Genomic DNA, 8,508 nt, shown 5'->3' with positions numbered 1-8,508 from the left:
GTTTTTCCAGTGGTCATGTATGGATGAGAGAGTTAGACTATAAAGAAAGCTGAGTGCCAAAGAAGTGATGCTTTTGAACTGTGGTGTTGGAGAAGACTCTTGAGAGTCCCTTGGACTGCAAGGAGATCCAACCAGTCCATTCTAAAGGAGATCAGTCCTGGGTGTTCATTGGAAGGACTGATGTTGAAGCTGAAACTCCAATACTTTGGTCACCTGATGCGAAGAGCTGACTCATTGGAAAAGACCCTGATGCTGGGAAAGATTGAGGGCAGGAGAAGGGGACGACAGAGGATGAGATGGTTGGATGGCATCACCGACTCAATGGACATGGGTTTGGGTGGACTCTGGCAGTTGGTGAGGGACAGGGAGGCCTGGCATGCTGTGGTTCATGGGGTAGCAAAGAGTCGGACACAACTGAGCGACGGAACTGAACTGAATTACTCAGCGGTGGTATTTCTATTTTCTGGCTTCCATATTGGCCATCATTCTGTCATTACTTTAAACAATTTAAACTTCAGTTGGCATCCTGAAGACTATTCCCAGCCTCATACTGTGAGATACACTTCTTGAAGTGCTAATTCTGCCATCTAAAACTACTATTGTAAATATTAATATTATACATTTGAATCATCGTGTTCTATTACATTTTAAAATAAATCTATTACTATACAGTGGTTACAAAAAATATAACAGTTACCTACCCCAGCCCTATACACCTCAGTCTTAATGCTGCTCCCATTTTAATAGTTTCTGCTTCAGTTCTTTTTATGATTATATGTTTCCTCTGTGTATTCAAATAATACACTAAAACTCTTGCTTCATAGTTAGAAGCTCTTGATTTCATTCATTCTTGATTTCATTTGTACAAGGGAGCTATCAAAGCACTTGCTCTGTCTTTGCCCACCTCCCCCATCCCTTCCACCTTCTAAATTCTGTATCCTGTATTATTACGTAATCAATACCATTAATATTTATATTATCCTTCATAACAATAATTAAACCTTCTGTGCTTTGTCCACACATGGATGATAAGTTGAAAGGCATCAAGTTAGCATCACTTGGGGAGGTTCACTGCAGAACCAATGAAAGTAATGTAACCACATTTCTTATAGGCTCTAAGTGCCCTCTCAATTTCTTCTACACGGTACCTTTATTATATCTTTAAGCTATTCCAATATCTTAAGCATTCTGCTGAACTCTGCATGGGATAGATACTTCTGTTACTGCTTTTTCTCTAAAACTTTAAGGATTATTTTCCAATCTGTACTGGTTGTTCTCTAGGACCCCAGCTGTCTGCCACTTTGGGACAGCTCCACTCTGCTCTTAAAGTTAATGCACTATTTCATGGTTCCTAAAACTTTTCTTATTTTATTTTTTTACTGAGGGAAATTTTCAAGAACTTTCTTAATATAGAGAATATGGAAAGTAAATTTCCTGAGTTATTTTGTGTCAAAAATATCTTTATTATTCCTTCCCTCTTGATTGAGTTTGGCTATATATCAAATGGCAATATAAACATAGATAAGAATTATTTCAAGTGACTTTAAAGCACAGAATTTGCACTATATATTCCTCAGGGACAAATTGGATTCTATGTTTACATTATTAGTAATATTTATCTACTAAATTGTATTATGTGGTTTATGTTATAGTGATATTGTAATTTTTAAATCTATCTTATACATAGGAAAATCCAAATTAGAAATCAAATTACTACTTTTATGAGCCAAAAGTATAGTATAAAAGAAAATAGATATAATGATAAAGTTAAAAAATTAAGTAAAAATACTGTAATGTTACATATGAGTATGGACTCCTGATTATTTTGTCATTTTAAAACTGTATTTTCTAGCTATGTCCACTGAACATGCCTATAATAAATGACAACACATTAGCAATGAGTAACCTGACACCCAGAGATCCTTGAAGGACTAGCTGATTCCAAGTCTACAGCTGGAAATATATAGAATTAGGCTGAGATATCCTGTTCCAGAGGGCTTCACGGATGGCTCAGTGGTAAAGAATCCACCACCAATGCAGAAGATGCAGGAGATACCACGGGTTCAATCCCTAGGTCAGAATCCCCTGGAGGAGGGCATGGCAACACACTCCAGTATTTTTGCCTTGGAGAATCCCATGGACAGAGGAGCCTGGTGGGCTACAGTCCATGGGATCACACAGAGTGGGACACAACTGAAGCAACTGAGCACAAGCAAGCACATTCTATGCCAGAAAGCAAGGACGTTCTCAAGAATAATGGGTTAATGCAAAAAAAAGAAAAAAAAAGAGAGAGAGAGACAAACTCAGAGGCCCCCTTTGGTTGAAGGAAAAGCAGTTTGTTGTTGATGTTGTTTTACGCTACACCACTTTATTTCATTTTTTGGCTGCCACGTGGGATCTTAGTTCCCTGACCAGGAATCAAATTCGTGCCCCTCTGCACTGGAGGAGCAGAGTCATAACTACTGGATCACAGGGAAGTCCCAGGAAAAGCAAACTGAGTGAATACAGCTAATTAGAACATACTGACTATATCATTGGAAATAACTAAGGCAATAACTCTGAAAACTAGCCCTTTAAGAAGAAGGACATCAGCCTGTCTTTCCTGTATTCAATATATTTCAAGATAATCATATATCTCTAGCTGATGGAAAAAAGTCCTTCACTGAAGAATTCCAGCTAGAAATGTAAAAGCATTGAAAGAATAGGCAGTCTTTTTTTTTTTTTTTTCACAACTCCTAATGAAATAAATAATGGATTTGGGCAATGACTATAAATTAATGAAAACAGTAGATTAAAAGTTATGAGATGTTTCATACTAATTGGGTTGGACTGCCAGGACTTGTATCCACTGATGAGTCTAGCATCACTGAAGATGAAACAAGCAGTCATTGTGGTCCTGAAATGTGACATAATGTGACACACAGCTTTACCTATAAAGTGCTGTTTCAAAAGAAATAAAAACCCTGAACCTAAACCTCACCCAGATTCACAGCTAACTTCATTTATAAGAGATAAATAAAAGTTAGTTAAATGACACTGAAAAAAAAGTGAATAAACAAACTCAGAACGTGGAATATTCTTTAGGACCACGAACCTGCTTTTGCACAACTTCAGAACATGAGGGGAAGAAAGGGAGAAGAGGGAGGGCTGCAGAGACAATCAAAAAATTCAAGAGACACGACACAGAAGCAATGAGTAGAACAACTATAATAAAACATATTTGAGATAACCATGGAAATTTGATTATAGACTGAATATTAAGTGACACTTAAAAACAACTGTTTATTTTGTCAGATGTGATGATGACAGTTGGTTTTGCAAGAAAACGTTTACATTTAAAACAATATATACTGATAGAGGTACAAGTGAAATGACCTGCCACCACTGATTTGCTTTTAGACGCCTCAGAAATGGAAAAAAAATGTAAAGAAGAGATAGACAAAGCAAATATAAGATCTTGATGGGTATGTAAAAATTCAACATTCTCCCTTTAGGAAGGTTTATACAAATTTTTTATAGTAAATATTTTAAAAATAGACACTCTTTTTATGTGATTTTTTCCCTACACTTTCTAAATACTGACGTTTAATATTCAGTTTTACCTTGTACTGTGTCTAAGCTTTAGTATTTAATATTTAACTCCATTTAGCTTTTGTGCGTTTGTGTGTGTAGAAGGGCATGAGTAATGTAAGGGGAAAATCAAAATTCATCAATTTGATTCAATACAACCAATATTTATTAAGCATCTAATCTCTGCCAGATATTTGGGATATGAAGATGGATATGATACAGTAGAAATAGTATCAGTTTTCACCCAATAAAGAGAAGTGAATGATTAACTTCTGTCAGGAACAAGTGAGAAATAGCTTCATATAGAATTTATAATGATCTGGAGCTTTAAGAATAAGAGCTTGTCAGAAGGTGAGTAGAAAATTCCTCACAGAGGCAACAAAAGGTAGAGACACAGATAAGTGGAATGAAACCTTAAGGTTTGGCCAAATACTACAGACTTTGCTGTAAGATAAACGCAAGAAAGGAAAGAGATAAAATAGTGGTGGAGGCAATGGCCCTGCTTCTCATATTCAGAAATGGGGCCACACTTTGTAAGAAAGGAAGTAATTAGAAGGACTAAAACAGGGAATGATTATTCTTTAACAGTGGGAGAGGCAGGAAGAAAAAGTAGATGACTGAAATAACCTAGGCATGAACTAACCTGGGCAAATCATTGATGGCAATAAGAATGAAGAAAATAGTATGGACTTAATAGGTATTTAATAACAGATTGGATTTCCTAAAGGAAATCATTCCTGAATATTCTTGGGAGGGACTGATCCTGAAGCTGAATCTCCATTACTTTGGCCACCTGATGCAAAGAACTGACTCATTGGAAAAGACCCTGATGCTGGGAAAGATTGAAGGCAGGAGGAGAAGGGGACGACAGAGGATGAGATGGTTGGATGGCATCACCGACTCAAAGGACATGCTGCTGCTGCTAAGTCACTTCAGTCGTGTCTGACTCTGTGTGACCCCATAGATGGCAGCCTACCAGGCTCCCTTGTCCCTGGGATTCTCCAGGCAAAAACACTGGAGTGGGTTGCCATTTCCTTCTCCAATGCATGAAAGTGAAAAGTGAAATTAAAGTCGCTCAGTCGTGTCTGACTCTTAGCGACCTCATGGACTGCAGCCTACCAGGCTTCTCTGTCCATGGGGTTTTCCAGGCAAGAGTACTGGAGTGGGGTGCCATTGCCTTCTCCAATGGACATGAGTTTGAGTAAACTCCAGGAGTTGGTGATGGACAGGGATGCCTGGCGTGCTGCAGTCCATGGGGTCACAAAGAGTTGTACACGACTGAGCGACTGAACTGACTGACTGAGCTGAGCAGATTAGAGGAGAAAAGGGAAATAATGGTTTTACAAGCACAATTTGTAGTTATCTTTACATTATGTTCCCTGGGAGCAATCTGGACTTGATTTTTGCATGTAAGTTGATTCTTTATCATCCTCTGCCATCTAAACAGGCTAGCAGGTTTCTATACGAGCAAGAACATGCAAACCGTGAAATGGTATATTTTATGGCAAGATTGAAAAATTTAAGCATAAAATTTTGTCTATGCCCTTTGGCCTCCTCTCTCCCCCATACTGTGCTTTGTGTATGTATCTGTATTAGACATTCACCAAACCTCCCCCATCAGTAAAAATATGTTCAACCATTAAGAGCAACATAAGGAACAACATTCTCTTAGCATCAACATGAATTCCTTAAAAGATAATTCTCTCTTGATCTTGTAATTGGCCATGATGACACTTAGATCTGGATTGTGTAAGCTGTCAATAATACACTGTTTAATGTACAGTCATCTATTTCAAAAAAACTCGTACAACTGTGCCTTGACTTCTAAGAGTGGAACAGTTCTCAGAGCTTTCTAAGATACTCTTCCTGGGTTACAATCCTCAAATCTGACTCAGAATTTTCCATTTCTTTCTTAGGCCAACTGATTAATTGTCGTCTACAAAACTGACCACCTGAACAGACTAGAAAGACTAAAATGAGACTCACAAAAATTCACTTTTTTTGTGTGAAAAAATTCCAATATTGTACATTGGTGAGATTGTTTTTATCAATCATCAATGCTTGGTCAATAGGACATCCATATGTTTTAATCAGAACACACACACACAAAAGCACCAGCCATACATAAAGGAAAAACTGATAAACTGGACCTTGTTAAAACTGAACCTTCATTAATCAAAAAACACAAGAGAGTGAAAAGGTAAGTAAAAAGTAGAAAATAGTTCTAACACAAATAATAGAAGGTGAACTCATTCAGAATATAGAAAGAATGATAAAGCAATGACAAGAGACCACCAAATTAAAATATGGCCAAAAGATTTGGACAGCTAATTTCACCAAAAAAAGTTAAGGATATACCAGTGTTCAAAAGTATATGCGAAGGTGTTTTTGCAAATGAGCAGAATCCTATGACGTCATCCTGGGATAGAGCCCTCCCCCTCTCCAGGCCCTCTGCTTTAGTTTCTCCCTGAAGTATTTAGATAACAGTAACTGAAGCACATTTCCTGAAATGTTTTACAGATGCTAAAACCCCCACCAAATGGAAGAAGGTAACTACTTGACCACCATGAGGCAACCTACTGGAGCCTGAGGATTGATCATGTTAATCCCTGTGACTGCCCTGTTACTTTACCATCAACCAATCAGACAACTGTGCCTCCAATTGATCACACACCCTACAACTCCCCTCCCTCATTGTTCTTTTTAAATTGCTTGGCTGAAAGCTATGGGGGAATTCAGTTGTTTTGAGCACCTGCTGCCTGGAACTCCCCTGCAATAAACACTACAGGGTCCTTCATGGCAAGCAGGTGTCAGTAGATTGGCTTTACTATGCCTGGGGAAGGTGAGGGAGTTGGGGGTGAGGGGCGGGGGAGGTGGGGGTGGGACAGACCCAAGTGTGATTCATTAACATTTTAACACATTAATGGCAAGAGGTATCAAGATACCCTTTAGCTTTGTGAAGACAGTGATTAGAAGACACAACTGGGGTTTTTAGGAAACTGAAAATTTTATGTTTCCTAATCTGTGTGCTGGTCTGCTTACTTCATAAATATTTATCAAGATGTATACACATAACTTGTACACTACTCTTTATGTACACTTACCTCATTAAAAGTTTATTTATAAGTAACTGGAGTTATTTTAGCTCAAAAATCAGTGGATTATTTGAGAAAAATTGAATCTACCCAAGAAATGAGCTAAACACAGTTTACTAACCAACTCACTAATCAAGTGCATCTTGACTTGGATGAACATATACTCATAATTACTAGTGCAAGCATATTTGTCCACACACTGACTTGTAGACAATATGTAATAAATATTATCCATCTTTCAAAATCCATTTGAAGATAGTACTTTTTCTATGAAGCCTTCTCAGTTCTTTGAATCACTTAAATCACTCTATTTCCACCAGCAATCATCAATTGAATCAATGACTGCAAAACAATATAGGCTGTCTTACAGTATTCCTTAGATGTTTTTCACATAAGCTAGCTTTATCTCCCAGACTACACATTCTTGAGCGACGGAAAATCTTTTGCATGCAACACAATTATGTATTGGTGTATACACCAAAATACTTCGCTAACCACTGTGTAACATACTTTAAACCCAAAGTTATTGACAATATGATTTACACTTAGCAAAATAATATCAAATGCTACCTAAGCAAAGAGACATAAACACACTCACAGCACTCTCACATGCAAGCCTGCAAATCCACAGTTCTTCCTGTTTTTGACGGAGGAGTCACTGTCGTGGCTGCCTCTCACTATAGAAGCTACAATCAAGTAGCTGTTCCACTTACCTTGTAGCCAGGTCAAGGATCCAAAATGCAAGTTTGGTTCATCCGAAGTGATGCAAAGAAGCAAGGACAGAGGTGAAGCCTTTTCAGCAGAGGCAGTGAGAACATTTCCAGAGGCAGTAAGGCAGTAAGCGGAAAGAGATCCAATCTTCTACACAGACTAACCTACCTTCTTTTTTTCTGCACCACAGTCCATTAGACTATGCCCACCACTGTGCTTGTGTAACAGAAATTAAGGCAGATGCCACGTATGCAAAACTGCAGAACCACCCAGAACCCAACAGGCCAAGGAAGCAGCCTGACCAGGAAGGTAGCGCCTACGTAGATGAGACCAAAAGTGTGGGAAGGTTTGTCTTTGCCTTATTACCACACTAAGACCTCCCCCTAATTAGTGCCCTGGCAGAGAAGCCCAAAGTGCATGCTCCAGCTATTCTAGAAATTGCCACCCCTTTCCCGGAATTCTGATGGCTGCACCTATCTCTTACCTCTTAAAAGTTTCTGGCCTCCCTTCCCTCAGGGAGAAGGAGTCTTTAGAGCGTAAGCCCTTCTTTGTTTATTCCTTGATCAACAGTGAAGTTTCTGCTCTGCTCTTGCAGATCTGGTCTCGTTTAATTTTCACAAGCAGCACCTGCAATGAAAGGACCCAATTGAGTTCTGTTTGATCTGAGAGGCTTGGTAACCGTGACAGTGAAGAAGGCTCCTAAGTATGATTTGTACCACATAGTACTTGAATTCAGACCTTTTATTGCTCAAGCTTCCTAGGGAATTTGAGATTAAACTGGTATCCTTTCAAACATTCCTCAAATCTTTTTTTTTTTTTTGGCTGTAAATGAAAACTCTTAGAGATATTTGTATGCGTGTATATATTATATGTCCATGCTTGTATCCATGCACTCACATATACACACACACATATCCAAAAACACATTCAAATACAAATGTGTCTGTATTTATGTGTGTAAGTATACCATGTCAATGCCACATAGTTTAGATTTTTAGCTACTAAAAAGTAGAGGCTATGAATGGGTTTTACTTCCTTAACCATTTATACAAAGCAGTTCTTATTCTGCTGTTTTCTAAATACATTTCATTGGCTTTTTGTCTCCTTACTTGTTTTAATAAAATTAAACAGT

At 38.2% G+C, this 8,508-nt stretch overlaps 1 long non-coding RNA gene across 1 annotated transcript; it reads left to right on the top strand.

The window, feature by feature from the left end:
- Window positions 1-8,040: 8,040 nt before the first annotated feature.
- On the top strand, window positions 8,041-8,508 carry LOC129623057 (uncharacterized). Its single transcript, XR_008700321.1, has 2 exons — window positions 8,041-8,156; window positions 8,431-8,508. It is a non-coding gene; the product is annotated as an uncharacterized LOC129623057 (long non-coding RNA).

Source organism: Bubalus kerabau, chromosome 11, assembly GCF_029407905.1.
Source record: "Bubalus kerabau isolate K-KA32 ecotype Philippines breed swamp buffalo chromosome 11, PCC_UOA_SB_1v2, whole genome shotgun sequence".
Classification (NCBI taxonomy): domain Eukaryota; kingdom Metazoa; phylum Chordata; class Mammalia; order Artiodactyla; family Bovidae; genus Bubalus; species Bubalus kerabau.
The sequence above is the reverse complement of the archived record's forward strand: the minus strand, read 5'-3'. Positions and strand labels throughout refer to the sequence as shown.